The 24,041-nt window shown below is 54.8% G+C and overlaps 1 pseudogene; it reads right to left on the bottom strand.

Moving 5' to 3' along the window:
• Nucleotides 1-24,041, bottom strand: part of LOC147412696 (axonemal central pair apparatus protein HYDIN-like) — a 65,008-nt pseudogene that overhangs the window by 29,915 nt on the left and 11,052 nt on the right.

Here is a 24,041-nt window from a genome sequence, read left to right as displayed (position 1 = left end):
TGCCACCCTCAGAGTAAAGAATTTTTTCCTCATGTTCAAGCGGAACTTCCAGTGCTCCAGTTTGTGCCCGTTGCCCCTTGTCCTGTCACTGAGAAAAGCCTGGCCCCATCCTCTTGACACCTGCCCTTTAGGTACTTACAAGTATTGATAAGGTCCGCTCTCAGTCTTCTGCAGGCTAAAGAGCCCCAGGTCTCTCAGCCCCCTAAGCATCTTAGTAGCCCTCTGCTGGACTCTCTCCAGTAGTGCCTCTTCAACTGGGTACCCCGGAACTGGACACAGCACTCCAGATGTGGCCTCACCAGGGCAGAGTAGAGGGGCAAGAGACTCTCCCTCGACCTGCTGGCCACACTCCTCTTAATGCACCCACAAGGGCACATGGCTGGCTCATGGCCAACTTCTTGTCTACAACTCCCCGGTCTTCTCCACAGAGCTGCCCTCCAGCAGGTCGACTCCCAGCCTCTACTGGTGCAGGGGGTTATTCCTCCCCAAGTGCAGAACCCTACACTTGCCCTTGTTGAACCTCCCGAGGCTCCTCTCTGTCCAGCTCTCCAGCTTGTCCAGGTCTCACTTAACGGCAGCACAGCCCTCTGGCGTGTCAGCCACTCCTCCCAGTTTGTATCGTCAGCAAACTGGCTGAGGGTGCACTGCTTCCCTTCAGCCAGGGCGTTGATGAGTATGTTGAATAAGACTGGACCCAGTGTTATTCCTTGGGGAACACCATGGGGTAGCTGCAGTAGGACAGTGATGATCTTTGCAATAGCACCCCAAGCCTCATCCAGGATCTGTGCTAGGTTCTCTACAAATCCCAATTCAGAACGCAGCTGGTACCCAGTTTAGCTCAACCGAAACCAAACCCTCCAGCATCAGGCTGATGAGGAGTCCTGCAAACCAGCTGAGAAACAGAACAGCTTCCCAACCCAAACAGGGAGCTTAAGACACATCCCTACTCCTGTGCAGTCCCTCTGGGCTCATTTCTGGTGTGCTGAGCATCCCTGACACTTTGGGAAGTCTGGCTGCTAACAAACACCTAAGGCCTGGTGGGATCTCCTGCCAGACCTGGAGGAAAAGACACCACATCCCAGACTGATCGTGTCTCAGTGGTGTAAGTCACATGCAGAGTGGGCAGAAATGCTGGCCTAAAACTATCTAGAGCTTCACAGTGAATGGATGGAGTTACGTGAAGCCATGACTCAAAGGCAGCATGATCCTAGAAGAGCAGCTCTACCAACAAAGCCATGGGAAAACACCCTGGGTGAAGCAGCAGCGTGATCAAGCACCAGCTGTTGTTTCCCAGTACAGCCCCACATGTTCCTCAGGGCCAGGTACTCATCCCCAGCACTGCTTGTGGCTGCTGGCTTCCCGGGAATGGCACAGCTCAGCTGGAAGGTCCCCAGGGCTTTTACTCATCTATAAACACAGCCACCTACCTGCCTGACTCCAGGCCGGCTTTTCTTCCCTGAAGCTTTATCTTTGTCTTTTCCAAGCTCTCTCGTCCCCTGCCTAAACTTCTGCTTCAGCTCTTCTTCCTCCTTCAAGCGTTCTAGCTCCTGCCGGTGCTTTTCCTCAAGCTCTCAAGCCAGCTGCTCCAGCTCCCTTCAGAACGACAAACAGAAAACAACCCTGAGAGACCACCAGAAATCTGGGTTTGCTGTAACCCCAGCTGGTTCTGCACTTCATCCATCGACCCTGAGGCTGTCGACAGAACCATTAGATCATCTCCATGGACTTCCCTCAACCTGGGGAGGCTGGGAACATCCAAAGTGAGGAAAGGTGGGAGGGGACCTCCAGGGCCAGCCAAATCTAGGCTTTGCTGTCATAAGGTCCAAATTGTGCTGCTTCTCAAGAAGGTCCACCCGGACACCTACAGCACACTGCTGAAGTCTGATCCACCGTCATTCCGCACTGATGCCTGAAGCCCTCTCGATTTCCCAGTGTAAACCAGCTCACAAATCACTTGCACTTACTTATTCCTGCACCAACATTTACTTGGCTTATCCAGCCCTTCTCCCCGGGCATAGCCCACTCCTTAGTGAGAATAACCATATCCATTGGAAAACAAAGGCTGCAGCAACTCCCCTCCTCTGGTCTGAACCACCAGATTTCCTGCTGCAACCCAGCTGTGACTTGTGCTGCCTGTCCTGGAAATCACAATCTGAAGCAGCCCTAGTGATACCCTCCCAGGGAAACAAGCTTCAGCTGGCACTGCAAGTGCTGAAATGCTTGCTTTAAGCAAGTCCCTCCCCGAGTTTTAGGCGGGGATTAATACAGGCTTACCCTTATCCTACCCATCCTCCTGAACACGGCTGCTTTGCTGGATCAGAGCTTCTCCCAGGCTCACCTGCTGCTGGAGCTGAAGGTGAGCCCCAGAGACACTCGCTTTTATGGCTGGTGTCACTCAGTAAGGAGAACCCTGGGAGACCAGCACTGCAAGGGCTTCATCTATGGCAGGACTGGTATCTGAACCAAGCCAGCACAGCTACGCCTCACACCAACCCACACCACAACCCCTCTGGTTTGGTGATGGGGGGATGACGATGATGAGAATCAACATCATTAACTCAGAGACACTCGTAAGTGCAGCGGCAAGCCAAGCACAGAGACGAGCTCCTTGCAGGTAGCGTCTAAGTCGGAGGGCTCACCGCTAAAATAGAGAGAAGATGTTCTCATCTCACCAGAGGAAGGTCTTTCCTCTGTTGGGAACCAGGGAGGTGGAACTGGCCATCTTTGTGCTGCCTATAACGGACACTTTTGGCCTTTGCTCTGTAACCCCTCTGAGCTCCACCAAGGTCTCTGGAGCAGGGAAACCCTTCGGGGACACTATCCTGGGGAATCACCCATGGAAGGCTTACAGACCTCTTCTTCCTCTCACGCTGGACTTGTCGGATATTGTTATTAAACTGAGTTTTCTGCTCCTCAGTGAGGGCATCGTACTCCTCCTCATCCACCTCCCAGAGATGTGTTTTCTGCCTCCTGGCAGCTTCTTCCTGCTCCCGTCCTTCAGCACAGAGCAGAGGAGAAACCATTAGCGACTGCAAGTGAAGCCTGCTGTTCCAGGTGACCCGCAAGGAGTCACAACTCTGTCCTGACCCAGCCTATCGCCCTACCAGGAGATACTGGGGAGTGCATATCCCCACTCCAAAATCCAGATAATCCCCCAAACTGTCGCTGCTCAGCAAGTTCCCAGGCCTTACCTGGCTCACGTGCACCAGCGCTGTGGACAGCTGGCCAGTGGCCAGTTACTGAGCCACAGCAGCTTGCACTTGTGCCCAAGCTTTAATGTTAGAGACTAAGGCAAGGCTTACAGCCTCAGCTCTGCTGTATTTTAAGCAGCTGGGAGCTGAGTACTGGCTATACTGAGGCAGAAGGAGGAAGGATTAATAAAAACATTTCTTACAAGCTCTGACGGTAGCCCAAATACACACAGATAAGGTTGAGAGCTTGAGAGAAGATTGAGAGGTACAAAAATGAGAAGTCTCACCTTCCTGCTCTTTTGCAGCTGTCTCCCTGGCTTTCAGAGAAGCATAATCCTGGAACACGTTCACAAAATAGATATACGGCCCATTTCTGACAGCTTTGAGCAGGCAGAGGAGAGCAGATGCCATGTTGTGTGCAAAGAGGGTCTCCAGGCCATCAAACACCATGCCCTGGTAGCAGTCACTCAGCTGTGAATCAAGTTGAAAAGGAGAGAAAGTCAGCTATTGCACGCACTGGGCTCTCAGCGAGGCAGTAAACCCCAAGGTCAAAGGACACCAGCCGTCAGCTCAGACAAGCTCTGATCTTTCCCCGTGCTCTGCCAGCTTACGGCATCTGCAGCTTCACCCAAGGATCCCTGCACACAGCCCGGGACCCCTCCAACAGCAGCTACAGACCTCCTCCTCTCCGAATTGTTCCTCACTGCCTGTCTCTCTGTAGCAGGAACGTATCATTTGCCCCCACCCCACGTACCTGCAGCCTTTCAGAGAGGATGGCCACCAGCAGGTCCTCAGGCAGCACGCAGCTCATAAAGCCCAGCTCTCCTTCTGTGCTGCCGGTGACGCTCAGCCGTCGCTGTGCAGGAACACAGGGAAGGGGAGAACCGAGACGAGAACTGGACGAGCCCTGCAATGTTGAATACCACAGGAAAAATAAACCACTTTGGAAACGCCTGAACAATTCCAACCATTGGGCTTGCAACTGGGGTTTCTCACTAGTGGGAGACAAGAACAAAACGGCAGGCCAACAGTTCTAGGGGACACCCCGGAGGGTACATCCCTTGGCCAGCAGAGACCCAAGCTTGCAAGCCCCCGCCACAGCACCCTGCAGCTCTGCCCACTGCCTGCAGCCACGTTAGCCAGGGCTGCACTTTGCCAACAAACTGTTAAGACCCAGTGGAGTTCTTCTGCCAGAACACGGGGTTTTGTTGCCACCCCAAGCCATACCCAGCCCGCCCAGCTGGCTCTGCACTCTATGCGCCCGCACCGGGCTCTGTAAGCAGCCCCTTCACTTCCCACAGGCAACAGAAAAGTCCCGGGCATTAACCAGCGTGGATCGTGCTTCACCTGGGAGCCTGCTGGATCCATTGAATGCTGCTTCAGCGATGGGGATGTGTGGCCATGGGTCTTCCTCCTGCCCGGGGCAGCGTTCGCCCAGCCTCGGGAACGGACGGACCGCAGGCTGACTGTGTCCCCAGAGCTGGGCCGGCTCAGGTCTGAGCCGCGCCTGGCCTCTGCACTGAACCGCAGGCCGAGGGACACCTCTGCATTTTGACCTGCAGAGAGGACAGACGGCTCAGCGGGGAGCGAGCAGGCACCTTCCACCCCAATGGCACAGCCCTGCGCCCTGGCAGGGACACGGCACTCGTCCCCCAGCCTGCCGGGCATTAGCAGCGCTGCCCTCCAGAAGCAGCTCCTTCTCTGCTCCTCTTGTTAGCACAATCAAGCACAGCATCTGAGACTGGATTTTAAAACCAGGGAGTTTTTCATGCACAGCCCTGGGTCCCTCCTACGAAATGCGCACACAGGTGACACCGCACAGTCGCTCCCCTATGGATCAAATCAAGGATTCCTCCTCCAGGACCATCGTTTGCACCCATCCTGCATTCTCACATGGAGACTGTAACACACAGCCCTGCCCCAGCTGCAGCACTCATCTCCACTGGAGCTAAATCCTCTGCAGTGGATAATCCCACCCAGGACCTAGACCCTTCTTCCTTCCACCAGCTCCCAACCCAACCAGGTTCAAAGCTGAGCAACACAAAACTTCCCCCACCAAAGCCAGGGTCTGGCCTCACCCTGCAGAGCTCAGGGTGGGCACCAACCACTCAATAAAGTTTCCTAAAAGTCGCCGGTCTCACATGGAGAGCAGCACCACATGCACGAGCTGCGTGACCTGAGAGCATGTACAGGAAAACCTCTGGAGAAAAGTGCTCCTCTGCAGCGTGTGTCTCATCTGAAACTCCTCTGGGAGGTTATTCTTCCCTTCCTCTCATGTTTGTGAAGCCACACTCAAAGTCAGTCATCTAGTGCTTAATGAGCCACTTCAGAGGGCTTCTTCCCTTGTTAAAGTGGGCAGCAGTTCTGCCTGATGGCCATGAGAAGCACGCTGGATTCAGCTTTGAGGAAATATTAAAAACTCAGAAAGATACAAGTGTGCTTCGCTGCTCCTAGAAAAAGGAACATGGGCCAAGAAGCCCAGAGGCAGTAACAGTGCCCCTGTCTGAGCCCTTAAAATAGAGATTTTTTTTTCTTTTTAATAACCAGAGATGCTTTATGAAACAGCTTTGCATTTCTACGTGCTGCACCCATCCATGTTCCCTAAGACACCCAAGAGCTGTCAAACTTCCTTCCCTGGAGCAGGCACAAGTGGATGGTCATGGCAGGTTTCTGAAGAGCTGTTCTGCGTCCAGCATTTCTCCTTACCGGCATCCTCTGACTCCTTGCAGCTCTGCTCGATGGCAGCCCTGATGCACAGCTCCCGGGCACGGAGCCCTGCTGAGCTGCTCCCGTCCGAGATGGCTTCCGTCACCACGGCATCGATGGACAAGCAGGCAGCGCCGTAGTGTTTGGACAGGGCGACTGCTGCTGACGTCTTGCCTTGAGAGAGAGGAGGACTGGTTGGCGACACTTGCATGTGAGGCATTTTCAGGGACAGGCTCTGAAAATCTCCCAAAGAGGTTTTCAGAGTCTCAAGGCTGGTCAGAAGGCAAGTGTCCTTTCAGGGATAACCACGAAGGAGGCAGCTTGAACATGGTTAAAAGTGTTGTCCTCTAGAGCCAGGTGCATCATCTCCACCTCATGTTCAGCTGAGGACTTTGCCCCTCGCGGTGACCTCAACCCTGGGCCCAGGGTGACGTTTCGAGCCCTGTCCCACCACCATTCAGACCGCTCGTGTTAGCCTGTGCTGGCTGGCATTGCCTCAGGCAACATCCAGGCGCGGTTTAGGGGTCAGTACAGGCTAAGGGCTGCTCCCACGAGGCAACACGGACACTAGGCAGTGTGGTCCCAAGCAACAGGGACACGAGCACCCTGTCTGGGGGAACGAGAGCCTGACTGTACAGACACAAGATGAGCCACACCACTTGCACCAGCTAGGCGAAGGCCTCGGGCAGTTTCATGTGCCAGCAGAACTGGGGCTTACCTTGCTTCACTTCAGCTGGTCAGCCAAGCCCCATGGTCCACCAGGACATCTCTCTCCTGCTCCCCCACTCCTTGCAGCCAAGGGCTGCGGCTCACGTACCTGCCAGGGGTGCCCCATGGACAATGACGACAATCCCTCTGCGGTTTCGGGCTGCGTGCCCTTCTGCAAAGGTATCGATGCCGATGTGGCAGGCGATGGCCCTACAGACAGGGCTGTCACCCAGTTCTCCCGCGGCCTCCTGGCTGCTGGCGGTGCTTTGCCGATGCTCTGCTGTGCAGAACCGGATAGAAAAGTCAGCCTCCTGTCTACCTGTGACCCTGACCATCCTCCCTGTCCCCTCAGATCCCAGGTGAAGAGACTCTGATGAAACCAAGGTCACACCTGAGGTCTCACCATGCCCTTCCTCTAGGCTTGTGCAGGCCAGGGTCTGCCCTAGACACTGGTGAAGGTGCCTGTTCACAGTATAGTAAATGTGACGGCAGAAAGAGGAAAGAACGAGCATCCAGCAATACCTAAAAGGACTGGGCCGCATCTCCTTCCATGAACTGGCAACATGGTCCTCATGGGAGTTTGGTCCCGGGTCCTGCTGAGTGCGGGCAGGGGGACAGGGAGAACTGGACATTTCACACAGTTCCAAGGAGAGGCTCCATTTGAGGATCAAGCAGTTATCCAAGAGCTGGGTGCTTTAGGAATATTACACCAGGAGATGTGGCTGGGCTCTGAATTCACCGTAACAGCATTTACAAAGAGCTCCCACCATTGCCCTTAGGAGGTCACAGAAAGCCCCTTCAGCTTGCAGCGTCCCGCAGGACAGAGCGTGCTGCCCTGCCTAGGAAAAGGAACAGCATCATCCTGATCCCAGCAGCTCCTGGGGGCAAAGGTGCTCATTTGGCAAAGCCAAATGGAAAACCTCCCTGGCCTCTCACTTGTCCCTGGCCCAGATTTCTTGGGATCCTACAGCCTTTGCATAGAAGAACAGATTCAGGGCCTACAGGAGTGAAGATGGCCCCAGGCTGCAGTGAAGTGATGGAGGTGACACTGAAGTTCTCCACTGAGGCCCTTTTGCCACAACAGAGGATTACCTGTCCTGCATCTTTTCTCAACACCTTCCTCCTCCTCTTCTCCACATGCAGACTGAGAATCCACCTTCTTGGACTGGCTTTCATCAAAAATGGAGGAGAGAACGACTGAGCTATGGGATGAGATGGTGTGAACGATCCCAGCAGAGTGCTTTCCTCCTTGTTCTGACAGAGACTGGACACCTTCAGAGTTTGCTGAAGAGGAAGGACACGGAGAGGGAAGAAGAGGGTGAACATGGCCAAGCAATCTGCTCTTTGCTATTTGCCACTTCGCAAGGCCACACGCAAAAGACCGAAAATTTCCCAAGAAGGGAGACTCCTGAGGCACTGAGAAGCCTGTCCAGGCTGTCTCTCCCCTCATGGGAACGTTGAGCTTGTGCTTTTGTTGCTGGGAACGAGCAAATATAAAACAGTTAGCGATATTAGACCTGGTCCTACTGGCTGAAGAACTCATCCAGTCCTACCCTTCATGGCTGAGGGACACAAGGGGCATACTGGTTATTTCTCCAGTGCGTGGCAGGCAGATAGGAGCTTGCTTTGGCTGCACTCAGGGCTGGTAAAGGAGACGTGTTACGAGCCACAGACTTTCACCCGGGAATTCCTCTACCAAGCTGGGGAACGGGCGGCTGCTAAAAGCATGGGCTTCCCATGGAGAGCTCAGGGTACGTGGGCTGGACTCCTTGCTGTGCCTACATTCAGCACAGCCAATGCCAAACCCTCACCATTGTCCTGGTCTGCTGGTTTGCCAGCCTTGGACTGCTCCTGCTCATCCTGCAGCCTCTTCTGGTCCTGATAGTACTCCAGCACCTCCAGGGGCAGCTTCTCACCCGGGGCGCGCAGAGGCAACAACAAGGTGTTGTGGCAATCGTAGTCCTTCAGCAGCCGCAGGATCTGTGCACGTGGGGAAGAGAAACCACAGACGGGGTGCATTTCTGGACCTTCATCCCATGAACAGATTCACACACCAACCCATCTTCTCCCTCGTTCCTTCCTCCCAACAACACGGACTATCCAAGCGCCTTCACAGCCCGCGGGCAGAGCTGCCTAACCCTGAAATGCCACCAGGCTCTGCCCTGGGGACTGCCTCCATCGCCCTGGCGCGAGCCTGGGAATGCTGGAGTGCTGTGAAGCTACGGGAGCACGCACAGGGGGACCAGGCCTTCCCGCTCACCTGCTCCTCAGCAAGGTACTGCTGATCGTTCTCCAGCGAGTAAAACTCAATGGGCAACTTGTACGGGTTCTTCACCACCACTGTCCCCTCCGCCCCACAGCTGTATGGCAGCAACGGTCCCAGCTCCAGCACTGGGGGGCTGAACTCCAGCTGGGGCTCCAGCCCCTGCCCTGAGACCTGCAGGTGGAGGTGCTGGCTGCTCTGGCAAACGTTAATCCTCAGCTCACTTCTGTAGGACTTCTGAAAAGAGAGAAGCGCAGAAAGCTCCTTCATGAAGTCCCAGGTGACAGGGCCTCAAATGCAACCCTTGCACCAAGGTCAGGGTGTCACCAGTACCTCTAAGGTGAAGGGAAAACAGAGCAGGGGCTACAGCATCTGCATGCTGGCTCTGAGTAACTGGAACGAATCCTGGTGTGATGCGTAACTGGATATTTGGGTATCAGACAGATTTAAATGGACTATCAGATGTTTTCACCTCACACGAGGGAGTGCAATGCTCAGGAGAAAGGTCCTCAGGGCTGTGCTGCCCAGACGCAGTCCTGGCACTGCTGTGTCAGGCAAACAGCAGCTACATGAGAGGCAGAAGAGCTCTCACTGGCTAGAAATAAGGGTCGTCTTCTCTGCTCAGTGTTTGGCTCTGGTCAAAGCCAGAGACAAGATGGTTACACTGCTATTAGCCATCTAAACACCCCTGGGACTATTCCCAGGCATGGGAGCACTTGTGTCCACACTGTTACACCCTGCCAGTTTCCAAGTCACGGTGGCCACATGCAAACTGCCTTTGGGAACGCTCCGGCATTGATGCCGCCTCCCGAACTGCCTGGGAACGTGCAGGCAGGCTGGGCCAGAGACACAGGGGCTGCTGGCAGCACACTGCTACAGGGGACTGTCCTGCTGTGCCCAGGAAGGTGTCTGGTGGCTGTTTTGTCTGCTGGTACCAGCAGCAGGATGAGCCTACGTTGCCTCTTCCAGGGTTATCCCCTGCAAACGTGCCAGCTGCTCTGCACCAGGGTGCTGCACCCTGCAAATACGCCCATGCAGGGGGGAAGATGAGGGGAAACAGGCAGATTTTTCCCCCCATGCACCCAGAGGCAGCCACACTGCAGTGCCCTGATGCTCTCTGTGCAAGCTCCCCATGGGAATTTCAAAGCACTTCTCAGAAGAGTGCACTGCAGGGGAAACTGAGGCACAGTGGGTACAGCACTTGCAGAAAGCTCCACAGGGAGGCAGAGCTCATCTCCTGCTCCCTGCACTGGGCTCTTGTTACCACACTGCCCTGCCAGATCCGCCAATCTCACCTCTTCCGTGGGTGAAAACCTCACTCGCACGTTGCATCGCTGCCCTGGAGCGAGGGTTCCAGACGAGGGCAGCACCTCAAAGACACAGGACTTGGACTGCAACTGCTGGAGCAGCTTCTGACGCGTGCTCACTGGCAAGTGTTTGTCCACCTGAGCACAAAACACAGCTGTGTGAAGTCTCCTTGGTCTGTGAGGACAGACCCTTGGCACCCACATCCAAACCAGCCATGGCCACCACTGGCCTAGAACTGGAGGGGAAACATGTAGGCAGGGCAGGCAGAGGGGGAGGCACTGTCCTCGGAGGAGAAGGAAGAATGGGTGAAGATGGCAGAGCAGTGAAGCATCAGCTAGTGAACAGGTCGAGGTGAACCAGCCTTCCTCTGTGCCCTCAAAAGCTTCCTAAACAAGGCGTAGCCCAAGTGCTCAGGCAGCCACAGGGGCAGAAAGTGCCAGAGAGGCAAAGAAAACCCAACCAAGAAGTCTGGTGTTACGTGCTGTCTGTGCTTTACCTTCTGAACAGGCTCATTCACGGTGATGAACCATTTACAGGGGACCTGGAGCTGATTGTGGAGCTGGATGGTTTCTTCCTGACACTGCCCACACTGGACAGCAGAGAACTCCAGTCTGTCCCGGGAGAGGCAGAGGGATGGCACAGCCACGGTGGCACGGAGGCGGACGTGAAATGTGGGGCCTCCTGCTACCTAGTGAAGGACAAAACATCCAGCTCAGAGCCCAGGTGACATCTGCTGCTCTCCCAGACCTCCTGCCTGCCCCGAAAGGTGGTGCAGGCATGCGGAGGTGAGGAAGCATCGATGGGTACCTTGATGGGCAGGAGCACATCCACCTCTCCCAGTGGCAGGTTGGCGCTCTGTGGATCAAAGCGCACTTGGAATGTTTCCGTCTCGCAGCAGGGCAGGTGCTTCGCATGGTCCAGCTCCACGCTGAAACCTTGAACAGATGGAGATAAAGCAGCTGAGATACACGAGCAACATGAGATGTGTCACAAGCACGTGAAGGCCATCTGGGTGTCTGGCCAGCAGCTCTGTGAAGGACCCCTTTGCATCTCTGGAGGAGCCTGCCACTCTTTCTCCCTTGTCACTGCACAAGGACAAAGGGTTTTCACAGCCAGAGTCCAAGGCCCACACGGTAAAAAGGAAATGTATCAGCTGAGAAGCTCCAGCAATTCCTTCATCAGGCATCCCAGGGGAGGATGCACAGACCTCTCCAAAGGAGAATTCCCAACTGAGATTCCTCCATGCTGTGGTGCTCCCTGGAAAACAGCTTAGAGGAGACACCTGACCACCCTTCAGACACAGCGAGTCACCATGTGATGGGGGCCTGTTTCAGGAGCCTATTTCGATACAACAGAGGACCCCACAGGCTGTTTTCTCAACAAAGGCTGAACAGAAGTGCTGCGACATTATGAACTCCAAACAAAGCACTTCCAAACCACGAAGGGTCCATCTGTTTGCAACACAAGCCCACAGAGTGCACAAAGAAACTCAGATGATGCTCACGGTAGCCAAGAGCAGAAGATACTGAGAGGTGACCAAGGTGATCAGCCCATCCAGCCCCTGCAACGAAGTGTGAGGGCAGCCACAGGCAGGCCAGGTCTCTGAGCACCGCTGGCCAGGAGAACTCGGGCTCTAAAGCACCAGGCAGAGGGTCCCCAGGAGGAAAAAAACCTACACAAGCAAGCACTTAAAACCCGCCCCATGTCCAGTGGCTGAAGGTAATCTGTCAGAGACAGCTCCTTCAAGTGCACACAAAGTCTCTCCAGCCCTGGTTACCTGTGTCACGCAGGACCTGTCCATCAGCATGGAAGGACACAGGGAACCGCCCGGTGTTGGTGATCTTCACCATGTGCGTGCAGACGCTACAGAGAATGACATAGCCAAAGTCCAGGATGTACTCGGGCAGCTCAGCTCTGAAAGGAGGAACAAGGACAGCCTGGCTACATTTCCAAGGAAGATGCAAATAAAGTGGATAGTTTTGTATCCGCCGTTGTAAAAACTCAATTCAAGCCTGTGAAACCCAAGGCCTGACCACCTGGTAATAAGGCTTTGGTGAGTCACAGGGAATGTGGGTCCCAGGTTTCATCAGCTACCAATGGGACCTCAAAATAAAATTAGTTTAAAATGGACACTGGTCACAGCTCCTCTGCTATGAAAAGCCACAGTAGGTAAGTCCACTGGGCGTCCACTGGTCTCAGTGACACTGCTAAGCCTGGTGCACAGCCCAAGCCTGAAATTACTTCAGGACTTTGTAACAAGATTTGCCTGCACAGGAAATCTTCACTGCTCTGCAGCCAGATCTGCCCCCAGAGCAGCACCGGTAAATCAACACCTACAAGATTCACGGGAAGGGCCTTTTCCAGAGCAATCCCACTCAGAAAAGCATCTAAATGATCTGGTTTGCAGACCAGCTTCTTCCTGAACTGAAGCCTACCGTGCCCGTGCCTCATCACGAAGGAGCAAAGGGAAGGGCCAAGTTACCTAGGTAAGCCCTGAAGTCCCACAAGCATCCAAGCCACCTGATTTAGGGTTTGTCAACCCATGTGATTCCCTGCTCTTTGTGCTTAGTGTGGTCTGTTAGTTGGAACAAAGACACCAGCTTTGAGTCGCCTCTTCCAGAGCTGCTCAGCAGGGATGGCATCTGGGCTGTCAGGAAGGGCTTGATGGTCTGCACTGGGCCCCCTCAGCTCTAAGAACAGAACCCAGCATCTGTGGGGAGTTGAGCACCTCCAAAGCTCAGGGTGGCACTGTGGACGTGAGGACACTCAGCTGCTCACTGTTCAAATGTCAAAGCCATCAGGATCAGACCCTTTCTGAAGTCCCCAGCTACTCCCAGCTCTGCAGACACAAAGAGCTCTCAGGAGCAGGGGTGCACTGCTGGGTGTTACCCTTGGGGCATCTGGACATAGGGTACAGGAGTCCCTACTAACCTGAGAAGCCTCCGACGAGCATGTTGGTCAAAGGCAGCGGCCTCCAGAGGACCAGAGGAAAGAGCTTTTTGCTGCTCCAGGGCGTGTTTCTCTATCAGCACCTGCTCCATCTCCATCTGCAGACGAGTGTCCAGCTGAGGAAAGGCAAGACAAGGGCTGGTTAACAAAGGTCCTTCCCAAGGCACAGGCTTGTCTCTGAAAGAGGACCCACCCTGCTCTTGTCAAGACGGGTGATGGGGTCCTCCTGTCTCATTGCTCAGTGTCTGTGACACCTCCTGCTCTCTTAGTCAGGACCTCATCTCAAGGGAAACGAACTCCAGCATCTTTGCCTGCCCAGTCACTGTTATGAAGGCTGACCTGTCCAGACAGACAGACAAAGTCAGGAACCTTCCAGAGCTCCAAGTATTTGCCTGCCCCCAGCTGCCACCAAAGCCTGGCTGGGACAAAAGCTCTCTTGAAAAGGGAATCGCAATAAAGCTGGTGCCCCTTGGGGATGAGCACTGACAGCACAGTCCCAGCCAGCCAGGCTGCTGCTATTAAGCCCCGTAAACCTGGCAGGGCTTGGGTGGCGAGCAACCAACACCCCAGTGATGACCTACATGCCCATCACAAAGTACCAGAAATGCAATCACTCGAGCATGGTCTTCAGGATCTCCCTGGGGTAGTCAGGAAGCTCATGATCTACAGAAGGAACAGGTGAGCAGCCCCTGGGGCAACGCAGAGCTGATGCATGATCATGGCCAGGTGTGGGCAGGGAGGTCCCAAGTGCCAGCAGGGCATCAGGAAGCCTGAGCAGGGTGCAAGGGGATCAGATGACACAGGGACAGGGTGGCATGTGCCAAATGGGGCAGCAGCCATTCTCACCACAGTGCCAGAGTCGTCCATGGGTGGCTCTGCAGCCACAGCCTCCTTCAGAGCAACTGCTTCATCTCTCTGTCCATCTTTCTCCATCTTTTCTGTCACCTCCTTGAGGACCTTTTCGTATTTTTCATTTCCTGAAGGAAGAAAACATCCACAAATAGCAGCATGGGCACAGCACCATTCCCAGTGAAGCTGGGAAGCCCCACTTTCCCCGATGCTGGCCTCTCCCAGAAACACACTCTTCACACAATGTATGGAAAGTGAATGCTGCTTTTCCTCTATCAATCCTGATGTTCCCTCCCACCCATCTTCCTCCCCACAGGAACATCTCATCCCCTACAACATGATGCAAATCCATCCCTGCCCAAATCCCTGCCAGCCTGTATTACAGCTTTCCCAAGCACTTCTGTCTAGCCATCATCTCTCCAGGCCTCCGACAGATACGCTGGCAAGCTCTGCATGATGGTTCCCGGGGCGAAGCCCACAGGGGCTTCTAGAAACTCAGGAAGCAACCAGAGGGTTGAGTGTTGGTCTGACAGCCCTGAAACCTCCAGCCTCGGTGGAGGTGGGTGTGAGCTGCCCTGTGGGTGTACGACATGGGGGAAAAGCCAGGGGACCTTCCTGGGGAGCAGACAGGCAGTGCTCACCTTTGATGTTCCTGGGCAGGTTCAAGCAGATCCTGGGAAAGATCCCCTCTCCTTTCAGGGAAATTTCTTGTGGCTCCAGGTGACCCACTCGGATCTGGAAAGTCCTGCAGAAGACTCCAGGCACTCCCGGCAGGTAACAGACTTTCAGCACTTGCTCCTTGCCAGGTTCAATGTAACACTGCAGAGCGTGAGAGAAGAGGGAGGGAATGCACCAAATAGGGTTTGGGGAGGGATGGTTCAGACAATAGACCCAGTGAGAAGAGGAGATGGGTTCCCTTATAGAAGAAAATGTCAGATAACATCACTTTCTAGCTTTCCGGTATCCAAAAGCTGAAGTCTCCTACCCCAGGATGCAGGATGTCCTTCAGAGGGCTTGTAGGGAGGCACTCCCACACGGCAGACCAACAGACTGCGCGTGGCTCAGCACGAGCACAGCTCTTCTCTGATGGTGTTTACCCTCTGCTAGCAAGAGCCAGACCGAGTAAATAAAAGCTCTTGTACCAGCCGCTATGGAAGACGAGTGCAGTGCCCACACTCTCAGCAGGGCTGGCAGCTCCTTTCACAGCACATCAGTGGCTCCCAGGCTGGTGTCGAGGGGCCTGGCCCCTTATTAATAATCCCAACCAAACATCTCCTGCCTGGGCGGTTACACCAAGGGTGCACAAGCCTTTCCAGACTCATGCTGACCTGAAAACAGACATCCCTGGAAACACAGGAGTAGAGACTAGGACGAGACCTAGGGAAGAAGGTGTTGCCGGGAAGGGCACCTCTTCTCCGGGCTTCCAGAAGGTCTGTCCAAGCCCCAGGCTGGGCTCACACCAGCCGGGTTGAGAGCATATGCAAGCAGACAGCAACACGGCTCCGGGTGACAGGACACAGCTGCAGCTTTCCCTGGCTCACGCTCTGCACGCAGGGCTGGACCCTCGGCTCCCCGCTCCCCTCCCTGCTGCAGGGACAAGCTGCTGAGTGGGACAGATCCTGCCACTCGGTTCCCTGAGCCCTTACTCCAGCCCACAACACAGCGCAGCGAGAGCGAGCCCCGCCGAGCTGCCAGCACCGATGGTGCTGTTACATCGCTGACTGCGCGGGCCCAGGCAGAGCTGTGTTTGTAGGAGCTCGCGGGAAGAGGGTGTCCGTGTGTCCTCCCTTGTGGGGGCCAGCGTGAGGAGGTGTGAAAGCCATTTGGCTTCCCCTTCCCGTTGCAACAGAGGGACATAGCTAGGATGGCTGCTCCAGCCCAGACATCCACGCCGGACTGAAGCTGGGCTGGCGGGATGCTGCAAACTCCTCCCCGCCCTGTTCCAGCCCTGCTGCTTCCTGGCCCCCTCGCTGCCCCACAAAGCTGCCGCAGAGCAGTGAGGCTGGAGGAGGGAGGGAGCGGTACTGGGGCTGTCAGGATTTCTGGCAAAAGAGCTTCATGCCCGAGCAAGGAAGCGTTTAGGTCTCGCCTGGCTAGTGCTGGCAGAGGGCAGGCAGTGTTGGTTACAGGCAGGAGCAAATCCCATCCATCACACAGCCCCGTGAGGTGACCCTCAACAGGGCCTGAACCTTCCGGCTCCGGTGCCAGCACCAGCAGAGCGCTCAGCAGCTGGGGCCCAGGGAGGCACCGGAGCAGTCGAGCCTCCCGCTGGCAGTTGCTGTGTGACGGCAGGGCCACCCGCCAGCAGAGGCCATTAAGGGAGTCGATTAGGACTGTGCCCACTTGGCCTACTCTGCCCCCAGCAGCCATTGCTTACAGCCCTGCCTCTCTCCTGGCGGCTTTTGTGGGGTTTGGTTGGTTTTCCTTTTGTTTTCTCCCTTTTTCCGCTACAACCCTCTCCTGGGCAGCCTGACACAGGGCCAGGGTTAATCATTTGTACCACCTCCGTACTCACCGCGCTGGGCACGACCAGGGGCACGCCGGGCAGAGGGCTCTCTGCAGTGGCTGCGCTAGGGTTTGGCACCACGTAGGTGAATCCCACCTTCCCGCTGTTCTGCAGGGTGACCTCCGCTTCGGTGACTTTGTTAAACATCTAAAGAGAGGACGGAGGAGTGGGAGGCTGAAGACACGGCCTGATACTGGGGATCTCCTGCTTTCATTGGGGTGAGAGCGAATGAACACAACACAGGAGAGAAGCAGAGACTGAGGAGGTTCAGGCACTTGACTCTCCCTGGTTGACATGGGGAACCCACAGCCACAGGGGGCCTCTGAGCCCTACACAGGAACAAACACTTCTGGCAGCATGCAGAGGGGCAATGCCAACCCCATGAAGATCAGTAAAAAGGAACCAAAGAGGATACAAGTTCTCTGACCTTTAAGGTGTCATCTGACGCCCACCTGAACCAAAGGAGGTGGCATCAAGACACTGCAGAAGAAAAGGCACCCACATACAAGTACTTGCGGAGCTTGCAGCGACAGCAAAAGGGGAGACAGTGCAACACATGCATGGGCCAACAGCTGGAAACATCCGGGGGGTTGTAACTGAAGAGAAGTGGGGACTATTCTGGGACACGCTCTCCAGCTACAGTGACTGGGAAGCCCAAGTTAACTTCCTCCCTGGTTCATTCTGTTGATTAATCAAAAGCATTGAAAGAAAGCATCTCCTGGGACCTCAGGCTTTAGGAGTGGATCAGCAGATGAATGCCTCTGGGCACGTCCCTCTGGAGATCACCCCTGGGATCCTGCCTGCCCCATGAAGCAGCATTAGTTACCTTGAAGAGGAGCAATTCCCAGCTTTGGGGAGGGTGGAGATGGCCATTAAAAACCAGCTTGGAGGAAGGACGTACCACTCAAAGGTTGTACTTCCAAGGCACAGAGCCAAAACAAAAAAGGAGCTGGAAAGGGGAAGTGAGCCCTAGGCCTAGGTGGGCAGCAATCCGCCAGTGATGGTCTCAAGACCAGGACCTTGGCCAAGAGAAGCGCGCAGTACCTGCAGCCCGCAGTCAATCTCTGCGGTGTCTAGGAGGTAGTTGATGACCCAAGCCTCCCTGCTCAGCGCCACCTCGTAGGTCGGGCCTCCCTCCACCCTGCACAGCGCCATGACACGGGCAACGATGTTTGCGTGGCCGAAGAAGGTGAATGTGACCCGCTGGCTCTCGCCTGGCTGCAGCACGCCGTACAGCGGCAGGATGTCGAACACCTGGAGGGAGGGGAGGAGAGATCGAGATGTCGAGCATGGAAATTGATGCGGAAGAGCAGCCACAGCTTGGAGCAAAGTACAGACATGGCTGGAAGGGCCTCTTCCTCAACACAGGCAAAATCATCCGAACCTCATCCTGCATCCGCTCCACTTACCAGTGGAGGGACCATGGGAACAATCTTCTCCCATACTCCCTAATTAATACACTACATTAAAGTAATTTGGGACGTCTCCTGGCAGCAAGAAATTCTCTCCACTGCAGAACTTGCCTTTAAAACCACCTTTTACTGCCTTTAGAAAACCATGAGATTCAAAGGTGAGAGCCCCTGGGGCCAGGGGCAGGACTGCAGCCCACCTCATCTGACTCCTGATGCTTTTCACTCTCTCCCAGTTGCACGCTGCTCTCTCTCAAGACGCTACAGCAAAGCTACTGCAGAAATTTCCCGTCAACCACTTGATTAGTAGCAAGATGAACAACGCCCTCCGCAGCTGCTGCGCAGGTGACACCCTCAGTCAGCCCCACGACATGTCCCGCGTGGCCTCTCCAACGACCAGTTGCTTCAGCGGTGCTGTGCAAGGTGCTTGGAGGGCTGTGAGGCTGTTCCGTGAGCGGCGCTGAGGGCCACCAGTGGGAGTGGCGGCTACATAACTGCTTGCCACACTGGAAACACGGAAGCAATATAGATTCCCACTTACCTCCTCCATTCCCAAGGGCAGGGGCTCTGCCTCCACCAACGACATCAGTTTCTTGATCCCCACCAGGCTCTGAGGCTCCGCAGCACCTGATGGCAGCATCTGGAAAACAAGCGTCATGGGCTGTAGCATGCAGCTGGCTGGTCTGGGTGAGACCTCTCTGCTGCAGGCTCCACCACCTCATCAAGCCAGGAGCAGCTGAGATGGGACCTGGGTGCAAATCAAGTACGGGTCTGTCCATGCCATCAGCTGGGTATGGGTCGAGTCCACCCACAGATGACACACGGGCTCCATCTGCGCTTCCTACGCACAAGCTGCACGAGGAAGCTGGAGGCACCCAGCACTCAGTCCTGGCAAAGACCTCAAGGCCATTTTGCACCCTCACGCCAGCCCAGCTTTGGTCACTCCTGCCCAAGGACACACTGAGAATCCCCCAAGTGGACAGGTCAGGTTCTCCACGACAAACACAGGAACACAGCTGCAAGGGAGAAGTATCAAAATCAGGAAAATAAGTCCTTGGCACAACCATCCAATTTCAGATAGTGCTTAGGTTTCATCTCGCACACTCATTGCTGCTGGAGGGCTGAGGATCTCCCCTGGGTCATTCTTCTCGAACGACACCTTCCTGAAGAAGGCAGCCAAGATGTTTTTCTGTCTTGCAGCAGCTGAGAGCTGGTGTTTAACCTCAGAGATGTCATTTTGCAAAAGCAACCTTGTTCCTGGGCTTCTGACCCCTATTTATAAACGAGGGCTTTGTGATGGCTCTTGAAGTTTAAGAACCCCTGCTTCAAGAAGTGCTTTGGGCTGGGGCCTTGACTTCGGCAGAATCTGCAAGAATATTTACGGGACTTCCTTAGACCTAATCAGAGGCTACATCTCCCCAGCAGATAAAGCACTGGGGAGGGCTGAGATTTCTCATGCTTCAGTGCTCTTTCTGTCGTCTCCACATTTTCCAACCCAGCAAAGCTTTGCCAAGTGCGTATTCCCAAAGATGCTACCCCACATCTTTCCTAGGCCTATGGTCTCCCACCACCCCAGAGGCGTTGTGTGGATATTGCCTTGATGCAGTGACACAAGCAGATGAAGCTGCAATCCAGATGCATCCCTTGAAAGAATTCTGGATCCCACTAAGCCATATCCACTTGAATTTCCCTGGTTTATTTGTGCACATCTGGCAACAAAGCAGGAAATCAAGATGATTTCATACTTCTATCTGAAAACATTCAGCCACACTATTCTTGATGCTTACAGGGTATCATTTCTCCTATGTCAGAAAAAACGTGCAGAGCTATAACGTCAAAATGACTGATATTTGGATGTAAGCAGGTACAACCCCTCTGCTTGAACTTAGTGCCGACACTGGCACTTTCAGAACCTCCTGTGCTTTCTTACATCCTTTTTTATTGCCCCAGGAGCAGCCTCTGCCCCACACGATGCAGAACAAGGTGGCAGTACTTGGCACAGCTTGATACAGGAAGGAAACTGGAAGCCTTCACATCACAACACAGATAAAAGCCTCATTTTACATGGTAAAAAAAAAAAAAAAACAAACAAACAACAAACCACCCTGAAAAAAAATCCCAAACTCAACATAGGTCAGTAGGATCTGACTGGGCTTCTCCAAGCAAAACTACTCCATTTCTCCCTCCCTAGCAGCCCCGTGTCCAGCTGCTGGCCCTGCTGCCCAGCCCGCTCTCAGGGTACGCAACAGCGGGGCAGCAGAAAGGGAGGTTGGCACGAGCACGGCTTGTCAGTGGAAGCTGGGGAGGCAACGCAAGCGGCAGGTGTACAGGAAAACGTACCTTCGCTTCTGGGGAGTGGTCTGCATCTGCTGGCTCTCGGGCAGGATCCCCCACTGCTCCCAGGGCTTTGGCTGGCTCCTCCACACCTCCACCATTGGAGCTGCTCTCTGCAGACGCTGAGCGCTCTGACCAGGCTCTCTCCTCCTTCGGTGGTTGGGGTTTGACGAAAAATTTAGGTGTTGGAGGACTGAACCTGGAAAATAATGTCATTTTGATCACGGACTTGCAGTGGGAGGGAGGGGAGCCTGCACAGACCCCCCAGCAGGATGGGGCTCCTGGGCGGGCACTGGTGGTGTGAGCTCAGCAATGGGTCTGACCCAGCAGAAACCAGCATGGAGCAGGTCAACGCTTGGGGCTGCCCAGGGATGACGCTGGTATAGCGGTGGTGCAGGCAGCTGGTTGCAAGGAGAAATGGAAGAGGACAGCGGTGAACACCTTGTGGAGAGGTAAAAAACACAGCAGGAAAGGAAGAGACACTCAAACCGTGCAAAAAGCTGAGACAGAGACCCAAAGGGGCAGATCCGGACAGCGATGAGCTAGTGCAGAGCCACCAGTGCCCTCCTGAAAGCACCCACGGCCATGGACTGGGCCTCCCCCGCCCAGCAGGCCAAAGCGACAGATTCTGCAGCTCTCCTCGGCATTTATCCTGAATATTGCCCCTGACAACGACCCGCAGCTTCAGGTCGGTACCAGCAAGCGGATCCCCGTGGCTTTCTCCAAGCACCATCCGGCAGGAGCAGGGATGGAGCCCGCAGCCCACTGTGCCCCAACCCTGACAGAGCCCAGCACTGCCCAGGGGCGCCCACAGAGCCCCGCACGGGACACCCTCGCACACACAAGGCAACGTGGAAAGACACATCGAGCAGCTCCAGGCAGAGACTCACAGTGAAACAGCCCGTTGACCCCTGATGAGCACCAAAGCAGCAGCGATCAGCACTTTGGGGAAGGAAGCTCTGGTCAGTTTTAACCCATACATGATGACAAGATGTAGCTCCCTGCTGGGCTGCAGGTATTCCCTGGTCACAAAACAACAGCTCTAACTGCACCTCGAGCTAAAAGGGCAGCAGCTCTGCTGAAATTAGGTTATAGCCCATGTGGCACTTGCCGATGGCGCAATTCCCTCCCCAGCAGTTTCTAAACACAAACCATTTGAGGACCAATGTGGCAAATGATTCAAGCAAAGCAGTTCAAACTCAGCTCTGTTCCTTCCTAAAACAAGCTGTTCATAGCCTGCCCAACATCTGCCAGTAAAAGTAAATGGTTTCACATTTTCAAACATTCCCAGGTGACTCAGGTTACATTCCCTGGTGCACATCACAGCAGGCACTCACAGTAACTCTGTTTGTATTTCTAACGCCAAATGGATGGACACACTCGAACCTTGCCTGCCTGGCACCGTGCCTATCTGCAAGTGTTCCCCCCCCAGCCAAACAAGGCAGATGTTCTACAGCAACCTGGCTGCTTCATTCCCAGCTGGGAATTCGGTGCCTTCAATGATGTGCTCCCAAATGAGGATTTCTCTTTAGCTTTGTAGCTAATTATTTAAGGCTGGTTTTCATGTTTGGATTAGAGGCTCTGCTCTTCCTAACCTGAGAGGTCCCACCTGACTTGTCCTTCCTGCAGCTGCACACAAGAACAAGGCTTGGCCCAGCTGAGCTCCTCTGCAGCCTTCCCTGTGCCTGCTGCTGGGACCCCCCAGGGGACCCCGAGCAAGACCTCGGCACCGTCCCCGTGGAAAATCAAAGCAGGACTGGAGGGGACGAAGGCGTTCGCTTGCCCCTGCAGAGCGTCGCCTGTCTCCTGGGCAGCTACAAGGTCAGCAGAACAGCAGTTCTTCACGCTGTGGCTGTTTTCAGGGATGAAGAGATGGGCCAGCTGGATGGGAGAGGATTTTTTTTTTTTAAACATTTAACAGAGTTCATCACAGCATGGAGAGGCTCCTCACCTAGAGCACGGGGAGCTGGGGCTGCGGGCAAAGAAACGATTTGGGAACCAAAACACTGGCTTTGGCCACTTGGCTTTGAGAGGAGCAGCAAGCATCGCTTCTGCTCCACACTGGGATAGTCTCCTGCCTCCTCAGTGATACAACAGGAAAACAGAGCACTGGCACATGCCGGGCAGATCCCACCCTTTCTGAAAAAGACATTTGTGATGATGTTTTGGGAAACAATCTCCCTGACTGGTGCTCTCCTTGTCTGCCTTAAACCAGCCAGTAAGCAGCAAGGGATCTGAAATCCACCCAAACCCCACACTGTCCAGCCACCACCCCAATACCAGCCTCTCGAGGGGAAAGAGCGGCTGTACAGAAGGACAAGCATCAGTTTCGCTGTCTTGTGAGTGTCCAGCCTTACGCAGGACAAAATCCCTGTTCTCTGCAAGGGTTTTTGCTGCAAATCCCTGTCTCGGCAGCAGCCAGCTCAGGGCTGATGATGGCACCGGCAGGAAAGCTGGGCTTTCCATCACCTCTGCACTAGGAGGCTCCTTGGACTAGAAGGAATCAGCACAAAACTCCCCAGTGCACATTTACACCCCAAAACATGTGACCATTTGGCACCTGGACTCAAATTTGGCTTGAGCCTCTTCTCCTAAGAGTTTACAGATTTCTCAGCCACCCTGTGAAGACAGGGATGCACCAGGAAAGAGCACAGCGCTCCTACAGATGGCACTCTTGGGCAGGACAATGCCAGTGCGTTCGGATGAATTTCCCCCTAGGGAAAGCTGTTTGGTGCACAGCTTGCAGGAAGCAGGAAAAGAATGACGGCTGAGAAACAGCTGGAGAAGTTAGAGAGAAGAGAGGTCTGGAAAATTATGTCACCTTACTCATTCATCATTGCCACATGCAGTGACAGCAGGACAGCAAACCAGCAGGAGTAAACAGCCCATCCTGCCACCCAGATTTCATCCAATGGCTTCCCTGCTCAGTGCTCCACCAAAAAGATGAGCGGAAGCAACAGCAGCAGTTCCCCAGTTGATACTCTCGCTCTGCCTCAGCCAGGCTACGACAACGAGCAGCTCCCACAAACACCACCACCGCAAAAATCCACATTTTGTCTCAAAGAGTAAAGCTCTGCAGAGGTGGGCCTGGAGCTGCAGCCTCCTGCCCAGAGGGAATTAAAGCACCAGCCATCCAAGCAGCACAGGCGGAACGGCATTTCTAGGGAGAAGGACGCTGTTGGCAGTGCAAGCGCACCTCGGGTTCCCGCTGCGTCCTTGGGCAATGAAGATGGTCAGAAAGCAACGAGAGAAGGCGGCTGCTCCCCAGGTTTGTCAGCTGAACACCACTGGCAGAGCAAGAAGTCACCTGCCAGGGAGACAGCCAGCTGCCTGACGGCACCTTGGGTGGGATGCGCAGTGCTTTTCACCCAAGCAGCGCTTTCCCCTTTGCCTCCCCTACCCTCAATCTGCTCCTCCAACCCCCCAGGGGCTGCTCCCCAGTCCACTGAGGCAAATGACAGCTCTCAGGGTCTGTCACCCTTGTGCAAAGGAGGAGGCTGAGCCTCAGAAAACCCAAATGCAATAGTCAAAGCGATTCCCATGCGGCTGTTCTGGACTCCAACCTCCATTGCAATGGCCTGGGTAAAAGTCCTCCAGGCGCATGACAGCATAACCAGTGGTCAGAAGCTCTGGGGCAGCAGAAGCCGTCTCAACCGTGCAGTCATCAACCAGAAGGTGCCATGCCCAGGCCTGGGCAGGCTGGCTGACTTGCCAGCAAGCCAGCTGGGAAAAGAGCAGCACCATGCTGGAAGAGGCACAGAGATGGAGGGTGCATGGTGATGGTCACCATGCTGAAGGTGAAGGCGGAGAAGGAAGAA

The sequence above is a fragment of the Leptosomus discolor genome, unplaced genomic scaffold (genome assembly GCF_034619465.1).
Source record: "Leptosomus discolor isolate bLepDis1 unplaced genomic scaffold, bLepDis1.hap2 HAP2_SCAFFOLD_119, whole genome shotgun sequence".
Taxonomy (NCBI): domain Eukaryota; kingdom Metazoa; phylum Chordata; class Aves; order Leptosomiformes; family Leptosomidae; genus Leptosomus; species Leptosomus discolor.
This window is presented reverse-complemented; position numbering and strand designations above follow the sequence as displayed.